A 16,588-nucleotide genomic window follows, 5' to 3' on the forward strand; every position below is an offset into this window, starting at 1 on the left:
TGTCCCGGCTCCTATCTTTCGATGACTAGGGCGGCGCTCACAACATGGTTGTTTGCCACGATGTAGAGGAGGAGGGGTTCTTCCCATTTGGGAGTGATGAGGACTTGGGCCGACGTTAGTGTTGCTTTGAGATTTTCCATGGCCTGATGTGCCTCTTCTGTCTAGACGAATGCGCCTGTCTTCTTGAAAAGTTTATAGAGAGGCATCCCCTGCTCACCTAGTCAGGAGATGAACTGGCTCAGGGCGGCCAAACAGCCGGTGAGCCTCTGTATGCCCTTGACGTTGCGTATAGGGCCCATGTTGAAGATGGCCATGATTTTTTTGGGGTTGGCTTAGATGCCATGTTCATATACGATGTATCCGAGCAGCTTCCCCTTTGGAACCCCAAAAACACATTTTTTAGGATTCAATTTGATGTTGAACCTTCAGAGGTTTGCGAATGTTGTGGCCAAGTTTGTGATTAGGTTGCTAGCTTGAGCTATTTTACCACTATGTCATCTACATAGACAGCGATTGTTGGTTTCGACTGCTTGACTTGGTCAGGCTGGTCGGGTGGGTCAATTTGGTCGGCGAAGCATCGCTGCATGCACCGTTGATAGGTGGTGCCAATGTTCTTTAGACCAAAAGGCATGGTCACATAGCAGTACGAACCATATGGGATGATGAATGAAGTCGTAAGCTGGTCAGACTCTTTCATCATGATCTAGTGATAGCCTGAGTAGGCATCTAGAATCGAGAGGATGCCGCATCTTGAGGTGGAGTCGACTATCTGGTCTATGTGTGGCAAAGGAAAATAGTCCTTTGGACACACCTTGTTGAGGCCAATATAATCAACACACATTCTCCATTTCCTAGTCTTCTTTTTCACAAGAATAGGATTAGCTAGCCAGTAGGAGTGGTATACCTCTGTATCTAGATCCAAGAGTTTGGTGATCTCCTCGCCTATGGCCCTGCGCCTCTCATCGTCAAAGCGATGCAGGCATTGCTTGGCGACCTCCCTTGGTATGCCCAGCATGTTAGAAAGTTTCCATGTGAAGACATCATGATTAGCACATAGGAAGTCTGTGAGCTTGCTCTCCTATTTGACCGAGAGCTTGGTCCCGATCCGCACCGTCTTGGTCGGGTCAATGGGGTCGATCCCCACCACCTTGGTTTCCTTGATCGGGTGGAAGGCACTTAATGAGGTCGGCTTGTTGCAGTCTAGGACTACTAGAGTTGATGAATTCACGAGCTTTGGGAGCTCGATAGAGTTGATGACAGTAGTGGCGAGCTTGTAATGCTCACGGTCGCACGTGTAGGCGTGCAAAAAGGTGCTACCCACACTGATGATGCCATTCGGTCTAGCATCTTCAACTTGAGGTAGGTGTAGTTGGGGATCACCATGAACTTGGCATAGCATGGCCGCCCCAAGATGGCGTGGTAGGACCCTAGAAAGTCTACCACCTCGAAGGTGAGGACCTCCGAGCAGAAGTTAGCTCGGTGGCCAAACGTGATGGGCAGGTCGATCTGCCTAAGTGGGTATGCCTGTGTCCCTGGGATAATGTCATGGAAGGGAGAGATCACTGGGCGGAGCTCCAACCAGGGGATGTGCATGGCATTGAGGGTGTCAACATAGAGAATGTTGAGGCCACTGCCTCCGTCCATCAGCACCTTGGTGAGGTGCTTCTTACAGACGATGGGGTTGATGAAAAGCAGGTAGCGACTTGGTCAGGTGACATGGGAAGGTTGGTCTCTTCAATCAAAAGTGATTGGGGAGTCCGACCAACTAAGGAAAGAGGGGATGGCCGACTCAGCGGTGCATGCCTCTCTGTAGCGTACCTTGTGCTGGCGCTTGGAGTGGATGGTGTCGGATCCCCCAAAGATCATGAGGCATTCCTCGAGGTTGGGGAAGCCATTATCATCCTTGCCTGCCGTGCCTCCTTTCTTGGCCACCGCCTCCTTGCCTTTCCCTTCCTTTGGCTTGCCATCGTGCCACATAAAGCGCTTGAGGAGCTTGCAGTCCTTGTAGAGATGCTTGATGGGGTAGGCATGGTTGGTGCATGGACTCTCCATGAGCTTATCGAAGTGTTCAGGCTAGCCCTGCTTGCCTACATGATCGGTCATGGAGACCAAGGCTGGGATGGACAGTCATCCCCGATCCTTCTTGTTCTTCTTACCCCTTTGTGTGGAGGGGCCTTTGCCTTGGTCCTCGCGCTTGGCCTTGCCCCTATCCTAGCCACCGCTAAGACCACTCCGACCACCTCCTCACCGGAGGTGTGGTTCTTGGTGATGTCGAGCAGGTCACGGGTGGTATGGGGCTTCACACAGCCAAGCTTGTGGATCAAGGACTCATAGGTTGTCCCAAAGAGGAACGTGTTGATGATGTCTGCATCAACGACATCAGGAAGGGAGTTCACCGCTTTGAGAACCTATGGATATAATCCCATAGGGACTTGCTAGGCTCCTGCTGGTAGCTTTTGAGGTCCTAGGAATTCCCAGGATGGACATATGTCCCCTAGAAATTTCTGATGAAGACCCTCTTGAGATCTGCCCAGTCGCGGATGCTATCGGGCGGAAGGAATTTGAGCCATGCTCGAACATGCTCCCCACGTAGATATGGAGATATTGGATGATGAAATGGTCATCCTCCACTCCTCTGGCTCGATAGGTGAGCCGAAAGTCTTCGAGCCATATACCAAGGTTTGTTTCCTCGGTGTATCTAGCGATGTTGGTGGGTGGTCGGAAGCGTTGTGGAAATGGCGCTTTCTGGATGCGACAACCAAAGGCCCATTGTCCTAGGCTATCCAGGCTAGGACTCTGGCCGTTTGGTCGACCACCATGCCTGGAGTACGTGTCCCTGCACTCCTCGATGGCTAGGCTGGGGCCTGTATCGCCTGCTCTCGTCGCCACTCGATAGGCGTCATCATTGTGCCGGGCATGGTGTCGATTGTGATGCTGCTATGAGCATCATGGTTTGGCCCGAGGCATTCATGCACAGGTGGTCGGTGTGGAGCAGGAGCTGGGTCAAACTGTAGTACAACCGCGGCCTCCTGCGGCCTGCTGCGAGCATCATGGTTAGGCAGCGTGCCCTACATCTAGTTTTAGTTGGTCGGTGACTTTATTCCTGAGCCTAGGTGCTCGAAGTTTGCTATGGGGTTACAAAAGAGTAGGAATGAGAAGGGTGGTGTTAGAGGCCCGGTTGAACTCTGAACTAAATGGGCGAGAATGACAGGTGCTCTAACGTGTGCTAAGTATTGGAGCGTATGCTCTACATAACTATGGGGTTCTAGAACCATTGAGCTGTTTGAGTGCTCAGGTTGCCTAGAGCCAGAGAGAACATCCAACCTCTTTTCTTTCGAGAGCCGAGAGAACGTCCACCAAAGAGGAGAGAGCACATCCCCTTTTATTGTTGAAGGGGATGGCCTTACAAGTCAGAGAAAGAGAGAATGGATGCGTGTGCTACCTAGTCTTGTTGCCCACACTGTCGGGTACGAGACAGTCATCGGTGCCTACTATACTGTTTATGTTAGACGCATGTGGCAGGCTCTACCGTGTTCACCTGGTACAGCAAACGTCAGTGCCTACAATACTGTTTATACTCTAACATGCCTAGAAGGTTGCATAGTGCCCATCTGACATGGCCTGGTGGCATTGTCCTAAAGGTGCGCAGGGCATGGTAGGGTACGGTCCTCGGTGTTGCGATTGACTTAAGCGCCCTACCTTATCTACTTTGCCTAATCCCTGGGCGCTCACCGAGCGAGCATCCTCGGTCGATCGTTCCTAGTTGGCCCCGACCGTGTTGGTCGGGGAAGAATCATGAGCAGAGGTCTAACGATTCCCAGTTGGAAAATGAGGTCAGAGTCGGACTGTGTCCCCACCTTGGCCAGGCCTTTCGGTCAGGGACTAGATCATTGTCCTAGCCTATCATTATGTATCTAGGCCGGCTTGGGAGGCACGCGTTATCGCAATACCGCCTGCTGGGCCAAGTTTTTTAGCAGGGAAGCGGGTCCATTAGGGATCCCGGGTTTATGAACCTGATACCAGTAGTAGTTTAACATCACTACTAGCAAGTAAGATGTCATCCACATACAGGATTAGGAAAATGAATTTCCCATTCTTGAACTTTATATAAATGCAATTGTACTCTACATTCTCTTTAAACCCAAACTTTCTTATTGTTCTATCAAACTTTAAATACCACTGTTTAGAGGCTTGTTTCAATCCGTAAATGGATTTCTTCAGGCGGCATCCCATATGTTCTTTTCTTTTTATGATAAAACCTTTGGGTTGTGCCATATAACATTTTCATACAAATCCCCATTAAGTAATGTCATCTTTACATTCATATGATGTAATTCTAAATTGAAGTGTGCCACTAACGCCATTATGATTCTAAAAGAATCCTTGCAAGAGACCGGAGAAAATGTCTCATTGTAATCTATTCCTCCTCTTTGCGTAAAGCCTTTTGCCACAAGTCACGATTTAAATCTTTCCACATTCCCTTTGGAGTTATATTTAGTTTTATAGACCCATTTATAGCCTACTGTCTTGGCTCCTTTTAGAATTCTTTCTAAGTCCCAAACACTGTTGGTGCTCATTGATCTCATTTTATCTTGCATGGCTTCAAGCCACTTTGACGAGTGAGCGCTTCTCATGGCTTCTTCAAATGAGGTGGGATCACCTTCCATTTGAAATTCTTCACATTCATAGACTTCATAGTCATCAGTAATGGCTGGTTTTCTGGCTCTTTGAGACCTTCTAGGGGCCTCATTAGTTGGCGCTTGTTCTATATGGGGTTGTTGTTGCTGTTCCTCATGTGCGACAATGAGTTCTATAGGATCCTGAAGGACAAGTTCCTCATATTCATTTATTGTTGCCATAAGAGAACTAACAACAGGTGTTGTCACTATAGTGTCCCGTACTGTTGGTGCAGCAGCAACAGGTAACAAGAAAAATGGCTCTAACCCTTTAGTGCATCTAGCCCTTTAGTGCGTTTTGGATGATTGAATGACAACGTGATTAAAGGTCTAACCCATTTGCTTAGTGTGGACAAGTAATAGGTTGTCTCACAGGTATTTAATAAAAGCCAAAATGATGTATTGTTTGAAACAATCTAATTCAAACACAAGACAACAATGCAAATATAATTCATGCAAGGCTTATTTGTTGTGGGATTTTGATGATTCATATGAAAGCAAGCATGTTGAAAGATAATTAATGAGACACAAGGGATTGCATATGTATTGGTCTCACCGATTGAAGCTTGCCAAGATGAAAGACAAGTATACAAATGAATTTAATAAATGATTCAACACCAACTACGACTAGATGGCTTGAGATGGTGATGATAGCAAGGAAAGGCTTCAAGGTACTAAGCAAAGGTAAAGGGCAAGTGACGGACTTGGTGACCAAGGAGCCTAGCTAGGGTGAAGAAGGAAGTACTTGCATTTAGTCAAGGCACCAATCAAATCATGTTAGTCATATTGAAGTGAAGAATCAAATCGTAGATGACTTTATAAAGAGATGACTTGATATCTTGAATGCCTAACTCTCATATGTTGAATGGAATCAAGTCAAATGCTCAAGATGGCAATGCTCAAGGATAAAATTCAAAGCAATATGTTGACACCCTCACTTGATGAAGATTAAAAGCTATGGCATTTCGGTTCAAGAAAATTCAACTCAAGCGCTTCAAACTCCATTTTCATTTGATCTTGAGTAAATAGGTATGTCATACTATTAAGAGGGATGCATCATGTTGATAGACAATCATTCATAAGTGCTCAAGCCAACCCATGTGAGGTTTGAGAGACAAAAGAGCTAACTTGCTTTCTACTGGTCTGGCAATATCAGACGTGTCCAGGTATTGATACCGGACGTGTTCTGGTATTGATCACTGATTTCACACTATGTTTCAGTTTGACTTCTATCACAGTGTTATAGTCTCCAGAGATCCTATTGTGGCTAAGTCTCAGTGAATTGATTGGGATCATGTTAGGAAGCAGAAGAAGCCTTCATATTGCTATTGCCACTTGTGAGCGTATAGGGATCTATAGGCTCATGGAGTTTCAGCATCCAGTGGAACTCTGAGGTCATTGCACAATTTTATGCTACATTGTTTGTTGAGGAGGAGCTCAAGGCGTATGCACTAGATGTTGGGGGGTAGTGGTACAGTGTTGACTATATAGCCTTTGTAGGGTATCTGGGTATTCCAGAGGATGAGCTTCAGAGAGACAGGATTCACACTAAGGGGGTTCTACCTCCTTAGAGGATGGCTTACATGTATAGAGGTGGGGCAGTTGGGAAGGTGGATGGCCTTCATCCCACCTACAGGTACCTAGGATAAGATGTTCAGGAAGTCCTTTGACAGTAAGGGTGGAGACAAGGGCACTATTGTAGATTACTCCAAGAACCTTCTCCATAGGATGGCACCAGATGCATAGCACTTCAATATCTTTGATTTCATCTAGTGTGAGATCCAGAGTGTGAGTGAGAGGCCCCTCAAGGGTAGTGGATTTGCTCCATACATCATGTATAAGATTGAGCAAGTGACCGGGCACCAGTTTGAGTATGATAGACCTCATAAGTTTCTGAAGATTGTAGCTGATTTGCTAGAGGTTGGAGTACTCCCACCTTGCCTAGGGGGAGCAACAGCAACGGTAGAAGCAGATGCACCTGAGGGTGGTGTAGCAGCAGTAGGAGTCTCACCTCCACCACGTGCTCCTTCATGTTCCTCTTCACGCTGTGGTAGCCCTCCTTCGCCCATTCGTAGGTTCTTTAGTTCTACCTTTGGGATGTGTAGAGATATTCAGATTAGGCAGCGGGAGGAGAGGAAGGCTAGGAGGAAGGACACTCGCACGCTCAAGCAGATTTCCAAGAGACTTGAGCTTGATCCTCCTAGGTCTCCTATCTTAGATGATGAGCCTAGCAAGCCAGAGACGGAGGAGCAGCAGCAGGTCAGGTATGACAGAGAGTTTGCTGAGTTTCTTCAGCGATAGGAGCGATAGTAGGCTCAGCAGCAATAGGAGCAGGAACCAGAGCACCCTTACACCTTGCCACTATAGGCTAATGTGTATCTAGCCCTTTAGTGGGTTTTGGATGATTGAATGATAACATGATTAAAGGTCTAACATGGTTGCTAAGTGTGGACAGGGTGAAGATGGAAGTACTTGTATTTAGTCAAGGCACCAATCCTAGTGGGTTTTGGATGATTGAATGATAATGTGATTAAAGGTCTAACACGTTTGCTATGTTAGTCATATTGAAGTGAAGAATCAAATCCTAGATGACTTTATAAAGAGATGACTTGATATCTTTGAATCCAACTCTCATATGTTGAATGGAATCAAGTCAAATGCTCAAGATGACAATGCTCATGGATAAAATCAAAAGCAACATGTTGACACCCTCACTTAATGAAGATTGAAGGCTATGGCATATCGGTTCAAGGAAATTCAACTCAAGCACTTCAAACTCTGTTTTCATTTGATCTTGAGTAAATAGGTATGGCATACTATTAAGAGAGATGCATCATGTTGATAGATAAGCATTCATAAGTGCTTAAGCAACCCATGTGAGGTTTGAGTGTTTAAGAGATAAAAGAGCTAACTTATTTTCTGCTGGTCTGGCAATATCGAACGTGTCCGGCATTGAAATCGGACGTGTCCGGTATTTACCTAGTCACAGCAATTTCTTTGTCATCTTAGCTTGGCTCGTCAGGAGTTCCAAGGGTCGGGAGTTCCAGCAATTGTCGGGAGTTCTGATGCCTCGTAGCTTTACTAACATTATGACCATTGGGGCTGTACGACCAATATCGGACGTGTCCGGTATTCACCAACGGTTACATAACAGCTAGTTTTTCAAAGGGGCTATAAATACCCCTTAGCCTTCACCTTTGGAGGCTACTAATGAAAGCTCTAGTTTGGTGTTTGTGAATTGATGAAACCCTAAGTGCTATCCTAGTTTATCAAAGTGATCATGAGATAGGTAGCACATTCCAAGTGATGAAGCAAATGAAGATCATGACATAATGATGGTGATGGCATGGTGATGATCAATTACTTAGACTTGGAAAAGGATAAAGAAAAACAAAAGGCTCAAGGCAAAGGTATAAGTGATAGGAGCCATTTTGTTTCAGGTGTCAAGACACTTAGCGAGTGTGATCACATTTAGGTTCAATAGTCGTACTATTAAGAGGGGTGAAACTCGTATCGAAATGCGGTTATCAAAGTACCACTAGATGCTCTAACTCATTGCATATGCATTTAGGATCTAGTGGAGTGCTAACACCTCTTGAAAATGTTTGTGAAAATATGCTAACACTATGTGCACAAGGTGATACACTTGGTGGTTGGCATATTTGAGCAAGGGATAAAGAAGATAGAGTTAAAAAGGAGTTAGTCAGCGCTGGTCACAGAGTGACTGGACGCGTCTGGTATTAACGACCAGACTCTGGCTCTGTGGAGCGACCGAGGGCTAAGGAGTTACTATTCAGTGTCCGGTCAAAGTGATGTGGCTCAGTACTGAATTGTAGAGAGTGACCGGATGCATCTGGTGTGAATCAGCTAGCCTCGGATTTTCAGTGTTAAAATTGATCAGACTCTGAGAGCGTCCAGTCGGCCTAGAGTGGTTGTGGGAGCTCTCTAGACTCGACTGGATGCTGCATCTCCTACGTTCGGTCCGGTGTGACTGGACATGTCCGGTCGGCCCAGAGTGGCTCTGGGAGCTCTCTGGACTCGACCAGACGCTACGTCTCATGCGTCCGGTCGTCCACACCGAACACGTCCAGTCGTAGTTGAGTGTGGTACTCGTGGCAGTAATGGCTACTTCGTTTGAATGGGACACATGGAGAACTGGCAGCGATCGGACGCAGGCGACCGGACGTGTCCGGTGCACACGACCGGTGCGTCCGATCATCCCGCAATCTGCCCAATAATTGAGCCAACTGCTCTATTCATGGGGGCTCTCTATTTAAGCCCCATGGTCGGTTCTAGCTCACTCTCTTGGCCATTTGCATTGACATAGCAACCTTGTGAGCTTAGCCAAAGCCCTCCCACTCATCTCCATCATTGATTCATCATCTTTGTGAGATTATGAGTAAATCCAAGTGCATTGCTTTAGTGTTTGCATCTAGAGGCACTTGGTGTTCATGTTTCACTATGGGATTCGCTTATTACTCTTGGTGGTTGCCACCACCTAGATGGCTTGGAGCAGCGAGGATCGTCGAGCGAAGGTTAGTGATAGTCTCCGGCTCCGATCGTGGTGATTGTGAGGGGTTCTTGACCTTTCCCCGGCGGAGAGCCAAAAGGTACTCTAGTAAATTGCTCGTGGCTTGTGTGATCCTCATCTTGTGTTGGTTGTGTGGCACCCTATTGAGGGTTTGGCGGGTGATGCCAATTAGCTCATGAACCTCCAAGTAAGTGAATCGCCATAACGCGGACTAGCTTGCTGGCAAGCAAGTGAACCTCGGTAAAAATCATTGTGTCATCATTTGGTTTTGAGTTGATTGATCTTTATTGGTATTCATTATTGTGATTAATTGGTTCATCCCTCGACTTAGCGGTATAACCATCTTGCTCACTTCTCTTTACATTACCATAAACTAGTTGTCAAGCTCTTTAGTATAGCTAGTCATGAGAACTTGCAGTTTGGTTAGTGTGGCTCTTTAGTTAGCCTTTGAGAGCACACTAACTTAGTGTAGGGACATAGCCATTGTGTGGATAGAGACTATATAAACTAGAATTATGGTAGGTGGCTTGTATTTTTAGTAGACTAGCGCAACACTCGCTTCGCCTTATATTTGTCTAACCGGTTTGCTAAGTATTATTGTCAAAACTTTTAATAGGCTATTCACCCCCCCTCTAGCCATTAGGACCTTTCAGGTGATTCTGCTAACTCTCTCACACGTTTTTGAGCCTTGAGAACACTCTCCAACCCTCTCTTAGTGAGTGATTGATTCAATCTTGAAAAATCCATCATGTGGGTTAAGAGAGATTCAAATTTGAGAGCAAGCCACCCTTGAGCACTTGTGCATATTGTCGATCTCGTGATTTGCATTTGTTACTCTTGGACTCTTCAGTCCTAGATGGCTATGCATCGCTGGAGAGCACCCAAGAGCTTGTGATGTGCCTCAGAAAGTTTGTGAAAGGAGGAAAAGGCAGTTCTAAAAGACTACGGCAAGAGTGGCCTTCATGGTCCTCTAGAGCTAACCTTTGTTGGGTCGCTCGTAGCCCCCTCAACGGAGAGTAGATCCCGACGGAGGCCGAACTTCAGAAAAAATATCGCGTGTCTCGATCTTCTCTTTACATTTGTCATTCATGATCTTGCATGTTGCTTGAACTTGTATACAGGTTACCTAAAGGTATCAACAACTAAGTGAAAGAAGAGATCGAAAGGGAAGAAGAGGAGAGCTGACTTGCACAGCTTGTGTATATCGGACGCGTCCGGAATTGATACCGGACACTGTCCGGTATTTTCTACCTATGCTGAAATTATTCATTCTCTGTTCTAACTCTGTGGTTGCAGGGTTGTATCTCATATACATATTCCATATACCTTGTTTACCCTGTTGGCTTACTCATGAGGGGTTTATTTCTCTGATTAGGAGTTTCCAAGTGTTTGGAAACTCAAACTCTAATCGTTTCCTGCATTTTGAAGGATTAAATTTTTAGAAACGCCTATTCACCCTCCTCTAGGTGGCATCCTCGGTCCTTTCAATTGGTATCAGAGCAAGGACTCATAAAAAGCTTCACTGCCTATGAGAAAAGGATGTCAACGCCTAATGAGTTAGAACCAGGTGCTTCTCTAAAATGATGGTTCAAACTTTCTACCTTGGTCAATTAATGTACACTAATGTTTTAGGGCTATTAATCCTCTTGTTGGGTATATTGTGGCTAAGTGTTCGGTACTGATCACCGATTTCAAACTATGTTTTAGTTTGACTTCCATCACAGTGTGATACTCTCTAGAGATCCTATTAGTGGCTAAGTCTTAGTGAATTGATTGGGATCATGTTAGGAAGCAGAAGAAGCCTTCATATTGCTATTGCCACTTGTGAGCGTATAGGGATCTACTAGGCTCATTGAGTTTCAACATCCATGGAACTCTGAGGTCATTGCATAATTTTATGCTACATTGTTTGTTGAGGAGGAGCTCAGGCGTATGCACTGGATGTTGGAGGGGCAGTGGTACAGTGTTGACTATATAGCCTTTGTAGGGTATCTAGGGTATTCCAGAGGATGAGCTTCAGAGAGACAGGATTCACAATGAGGGGGTTCTACCTCCTTAGAGGATGGCTTACATGTATAGAGGTGGGGCAGTTAGGAAGGTGGATGGCCTTCATCCCACCTATAGGTACATAGACAAGATGTTGAGGAAGTCCTTTGATAGTAAGGATGGAGACAAGGGCACTATTGTAGATTACTCCAAGAACCTTCTCCATAGGATGGCACTAGATGCATAGCACTTCAGTATCTTTGATTTCACCTGGTGTGAGATTCAGAGTGTGGGTGAGAGGTCCCTCAAGGGCAGTGGATTTGCTCCATACATCATGTATACGATTGAGCAAGTGACCGGGCACCAGTTTGAGTATGATAGACCTCATAAGGTTTTGAAGATTATAGCTAATTTGCTAGAGGTTGGAGTACCCCCCACCTTGCCTAGGGGGAGCAACAATAGCAATAGAAGCAAATGCACCTGAGGGTGGTGCAGCAGCAGCAGGAGTCTCACCTCCACCACGTGCTCCTTCATGTTCCTCTTCACGCTGTGGTAGCCCTCCTTTGCCCATCCATAGGTTCTTTAGTTCTATCTTTGGGATGTGCAGAGATATTCAGATTAGGCAGCAGGAGGAGAGGAAGGCTAGGAGGAAGGAGACTTGCACGCTCAAGCAGATTTCCAAGAGACTTGAGCTTGATCCTCCTAGGTCTCCTATCTCAGATGATGAGCCTAGCGAGCCAGAGATGGAGGAGCAGCAACAGGTTAGGTACGATAGAGAGTTTGCTGAGTTTCTTTAGCGACTAGGAGCAAGAGCAAGCTCAGCAGGCACCAGAGCACCCTGACACCTTGCCACTACTAGGCTAATGTGTATCTAGCCCTTTAGTGGGTTTTGGATGATTGAATGATAACATGATTAAAGGTCTAACACATTTTGCTAAGTGTGGATAGGGTGAAGAATGGAACCTAGCTAGGGTGAAGAAGGAAGTACTTGCATTTAGTCAAGGCACCAATCAAATCATGTTAGTCATATTGAAGTGAAGAATTAAATCCTAGATGACTTTATAAAAAGATGACTTGATATCTTTGAATCCAACTCTCATATGTTGAATGGAATCAAGTCAAATGCTCAAGATGACAATGCTCAAGGATAAAATCAAAAGCAACTATGTTGACACCCTCACTTGATGAAGATTGAAGGCTATGGCATATCGGTTCAAGGAAATTCAACTCAAGCGCTTCAAACTCCGTTTTCATTTGATCTTGAGTAAATAGGTATGTAATACTATTAAGAGGGATGCATCATGTTGATAGATAATCATTCATAAGTGCTCAAGCCAACCCATGTGAGGTTTGATTGTTTGAGAGACAAAAGAGCTAACTTGTTTTCTGCTGGTCTGGCACCAGATGTGTCCGGTATTTGCCCAGTCACAATAATTTCTTCGTTGTCTCGGCTTGGCTCATCGGGAGTTCCAACGTGAGTTGGGAGTTTTGGGGGTAGGGAGTTCTGGTAATCATTGGGAGTTCCGATGCCCCGTAGCTTTACTAACATTGTGACCCTTGGGGGCTGTACGGCCAATACCAAACATGTCCAGTATTTGCAAACGGTTACATAATGACTAGTTTTTTAAAAGGGGCTATAAATACCCCTTAGCCTTCACCTTTGGAGGTTGTTGATTCTGCTAACTCTCTCACGTGTTTTTAAGCCTTGAGAACACTCTTCAACCTTCTCTTAGTGAGTGATTGATTAAATCTTGAAAAATCCATCATGTGGGTTAAGCGACATTCAAATTTGAGAGCAAACCACCCTTGAGCACTTGTGCATATTGTTGATCTCATTATTTGCATTTGTTACTCTTAGACTCTTCAGTCCTAGATGGCTAGGCGTCATCGGAGAGCACCCAAGGGCTTGTGGTGTGCCTCAAAAAGTTTATAATGGGTCGATTGCACCTCCGCAAGGGAAGGAATCAACTAGTGGAAGAAGGAAAAGGAGTTGGAAAAGACTCCGACTAGAGTGGCCTTCATGGTCGTCTAGAGCTGACCTTTGTTGGGTTGCTCGTAGCCCCCTTAACGGAGAGTAGGTCCTAAAGAAGGCCGAACTTCGGTAAAATATATCGTGTGTCTCGATCTCTCTCTTTACATTTGTCATTCATGATCTTGTGTGTTGCTTGAGCTTGTATACAAGCTACCTAAGGTATCAGCAACTAAGTGAAAAAGTAGAGATCAAAAGGGAAGAAGAGGGGAACTGACTTGCACAGCTCGTGTATATCGGACGCATCTGGAATTGATACCGGGCACGTCCTGTATTTCCTACCTGTGATGAAATTATTCATTCTTTGTTCTAACTCTATGGTTGTAGGGTTGTATCTCATAACTTGTGAGGGGTTTATTTCTCTGATTAGGAGTTTCCAAGTGTTTAGGAAACTCCAACACTAATCGTTTCCAGCATTTTGAAGGGTTAAATTTTTAGAAACGTCTATTCACCCCCCCTCTAGGTGGCATCCATTGGTCCTTTCACACGTATACCTGCTTCTTCTCAAAGTTAATTTCTCACGCTACCATGCTCCCCCTAACCATATCATCCTCCAAGAACACAACGTGTCTTATTTCTACAAACTTCATATGTCTATCAGGACAGTAGAAACGATAACCTTTTGACTTGTCTGGATAGCCAATGAAATGGCTAGCTGACTATCTTGGAGTCTAGCTTCCTAATATTTGGGTTAAATACTTTAGCCTCAGCTGGACAACCCCACACACATAAGTGATTAAGTGAGAGTTCCATTCCTATCCACAACTCATATGGTGTTTTGAGCACCTGACTTACTTGGTACTCGATTGAGGATATGAATGACGGGTTTTTAACTGCCTCCATCCACAAACTTATCGGTAAAGTGGAGTAACTTATCATACTTCTCACCATATCCATTAATGTACGGTTGCGTCTTTCAGCTACTCCATTCTGCTGAGGCTCGCCTAGAGTAGAGTACTGGGCAACTATGCCATTTTCCTGTAAGAACTTTGCAAAAGGTCTAGGAACATGGCTATATGGGGTATGTCGACCATAGTACTCCCCCCACGGATCGAATCTTACAACCTTAATCTTTAAATTGTGCTAATTTTCTACTTCAGCCTTAAATATCTTAAATTTATCCAATGCTTCTGATCTTTCCTTAATTGGATAAATATAGCCATAACGAGAATAATCATATGTGAATGTTATAAATGAATCATAACCATACACACTTTTCACACGAAAAGGACCACAAATATCTATGTGAATTATTTCCAAAATTCTATGCATTTCGTTTGGCGTCTTTTTTTATTTTCTTAACATTCTTTCCTTTAATGCAATCAATGCATTGTTCTAAATCTGAAAATTCTAATGGCAGAAGAATTGATTTCTTAATCAATCGTTCTATTCTCTCCCTCGAAATATGGCCTAAACGACAGTGCCATAATTTCGATGATACATCATAAATTCTCTTCCACTTATTTCTTGCATTCATAGATGAGGAGGCATTCTCATTCTTCAGTGCTCACAACATTCACATTCTCAGAAAGTGATAACAAATAAAGCTTTTTCTTGTCGGAAGGCAAGACCAACACACTTATTATTAAACACAATCTTACATTGGCCATTACCAAAATGGCAATCATATCCATCATTATCTAAACATGAGACACTTATTAAGTTTCTACGCAAAGAGAGTACATAAAGGATATCTGAAAGCTTAAGTACAAAGCCATCATTTATTTCTAATGGGAGGTCTCCAATGGCTTCAACTTTAGCTTTGACTCCATTTGCTACCTTAATGTGTTTTTCTCCTCTTTGTAGGGTCCTCCTCATATGGAATCCCTGTAATGAATTTGCAACATAATAGTTGCGCCTGAATCAATCCACTAAGTAGATTTTGCATAACTTAAATACAAGGACTCATCTATAAATGTAATAATGTCCTCACCTTTTTCTCATCAGGTGCTTCAGGAAGCCTGGACAATCCTTCTGGTAGTGTCCAGTCTTGTGGCACCATCTGCAGGTGTCCTTGTCTACTTGAACATAGTTGGATTTCTAATAGTGATCTTTCTGTGGGGCCTTTCCTTGTGACATAGAGGAGGAGCTATTGTCCCACTAAGGTTTTCCTTGTGGTTTAGCGTTCTTGTTGTTAAAGTTCTTCTTTTTATTTTCCTTCACATGGTCGACTGAGTCACCATGTGAGCTCTTAAGCCTCTCCTCTTCTTGCACACACAAGGCAATGAGCTTCTCAATGTCCCACTTATCTGGCTATAAGTTGTAATTAACTACAAAGGTTTCATACTCTTTAGGCAAAGAAGCAAAAACCAAATGAATTAGGAACTCATCCTTAAGCTCCAAGTCCATTGTCTTGAGCTTGGATGTCGTGTTGCTCATTCTCAATATGTGCTCTCTTATCCCTCCACCAGTGTATTTCTCATTAACTAACTCGTCCTTGAGCCCCAAGTTCCATTGGCTTGAGCTTGGATATTCGTGTTGCTCATTCTCAATATGTGCTCACTTATCCCTCCACCACTGTATTTCTCATTGACTAACTTCTTAATAAGAGTGCTTGTATAAGCCTTTGAAGAGCCAGTGAACTGACTCTCCACCTTCTTGAGATACTCAGTGGTGGTGGTACATTCTAGGATTGAACCCCTTATTGGATCCTCAATGGAGCCCTTAATCACCATAAAACACTTACTGTTTGAACTATCCCACGTCGCACGATCAAGATCGTATGTCATTCTCACTGATGCATGGTCACACTTGCCGAGTAGCGAAAGCTGCATCAGTCTCATTTGCTTCCCTCACCGGGTCCACTGGTTCAATGGGACAAGGAGAGATAAGTGTTAGGTCATTGTCGGACAACGCTAGTGCCTATCTCAAGCTTCTCTCACCATACATTATAGTTGTTTTCATTGAGAGGAGGAATGGACGAGATAAACATCATTGGGTTGTATCCTGAAAACAACATTAGAGAAAGTGAGAAACATCTGACATAATAATTGCATGCCTTAATTTAACGTTGGTCAAAGTTAAAACATACAACATTCTTCTACATTAACTCCACATCACCGTTGGACAGAAATAGAACTAATGCATAAAACTCATAAATAAAATTATAATATTGTTATTATCAACTTTGGTCAGAAAATAGCAATATCATAAATACAATATTCTTCTACATTAATTCTATATCACCGTTGGGCAGAAATAGAATTAATGCATGGTAAAACTCATTAATAAACTTATAATATTGTTAACATCAATGTTGGTAAGAAAAATAACAATATCATAATTTAACTTAGACAAATCGAACTACTCCTCCAATTAAAATTTTCCGTAGTCCCAATTTAATTAGAGGATGAAACTTTAATGTAG

The 16,588-nt window shown here is 44.1% G+C and overlaps 1 pseudogene; it reads right to left on the reverse strand.

Moving 5' to 3' along the window:
• Positions 1 to 15,002: 15,002 nt before the first annotated feature.
• LOC136483595 (uncharacterized) lies at positions 15,003 to 15,951 on the reverse strand (annotated as a pseudogene).
• Positions 15,952 to 16,588: the final 637 nt, after the last annotated feature.

Source organism: Miscanthus floridulus, chromosome 9 (assembly GCF_019320115.1).
Source record: "Miscanthus floridulus cultivar M001 chromosome 9, ASM1932011v1, whole genome shotgun sequence".
NCBI classification, from domain to species: Eukaryota; Viridiplantae; Streptophyta; class Magnoliopsida; order Poales; family Poaceae; genus Miscanthus; species Miscanthus floridulus.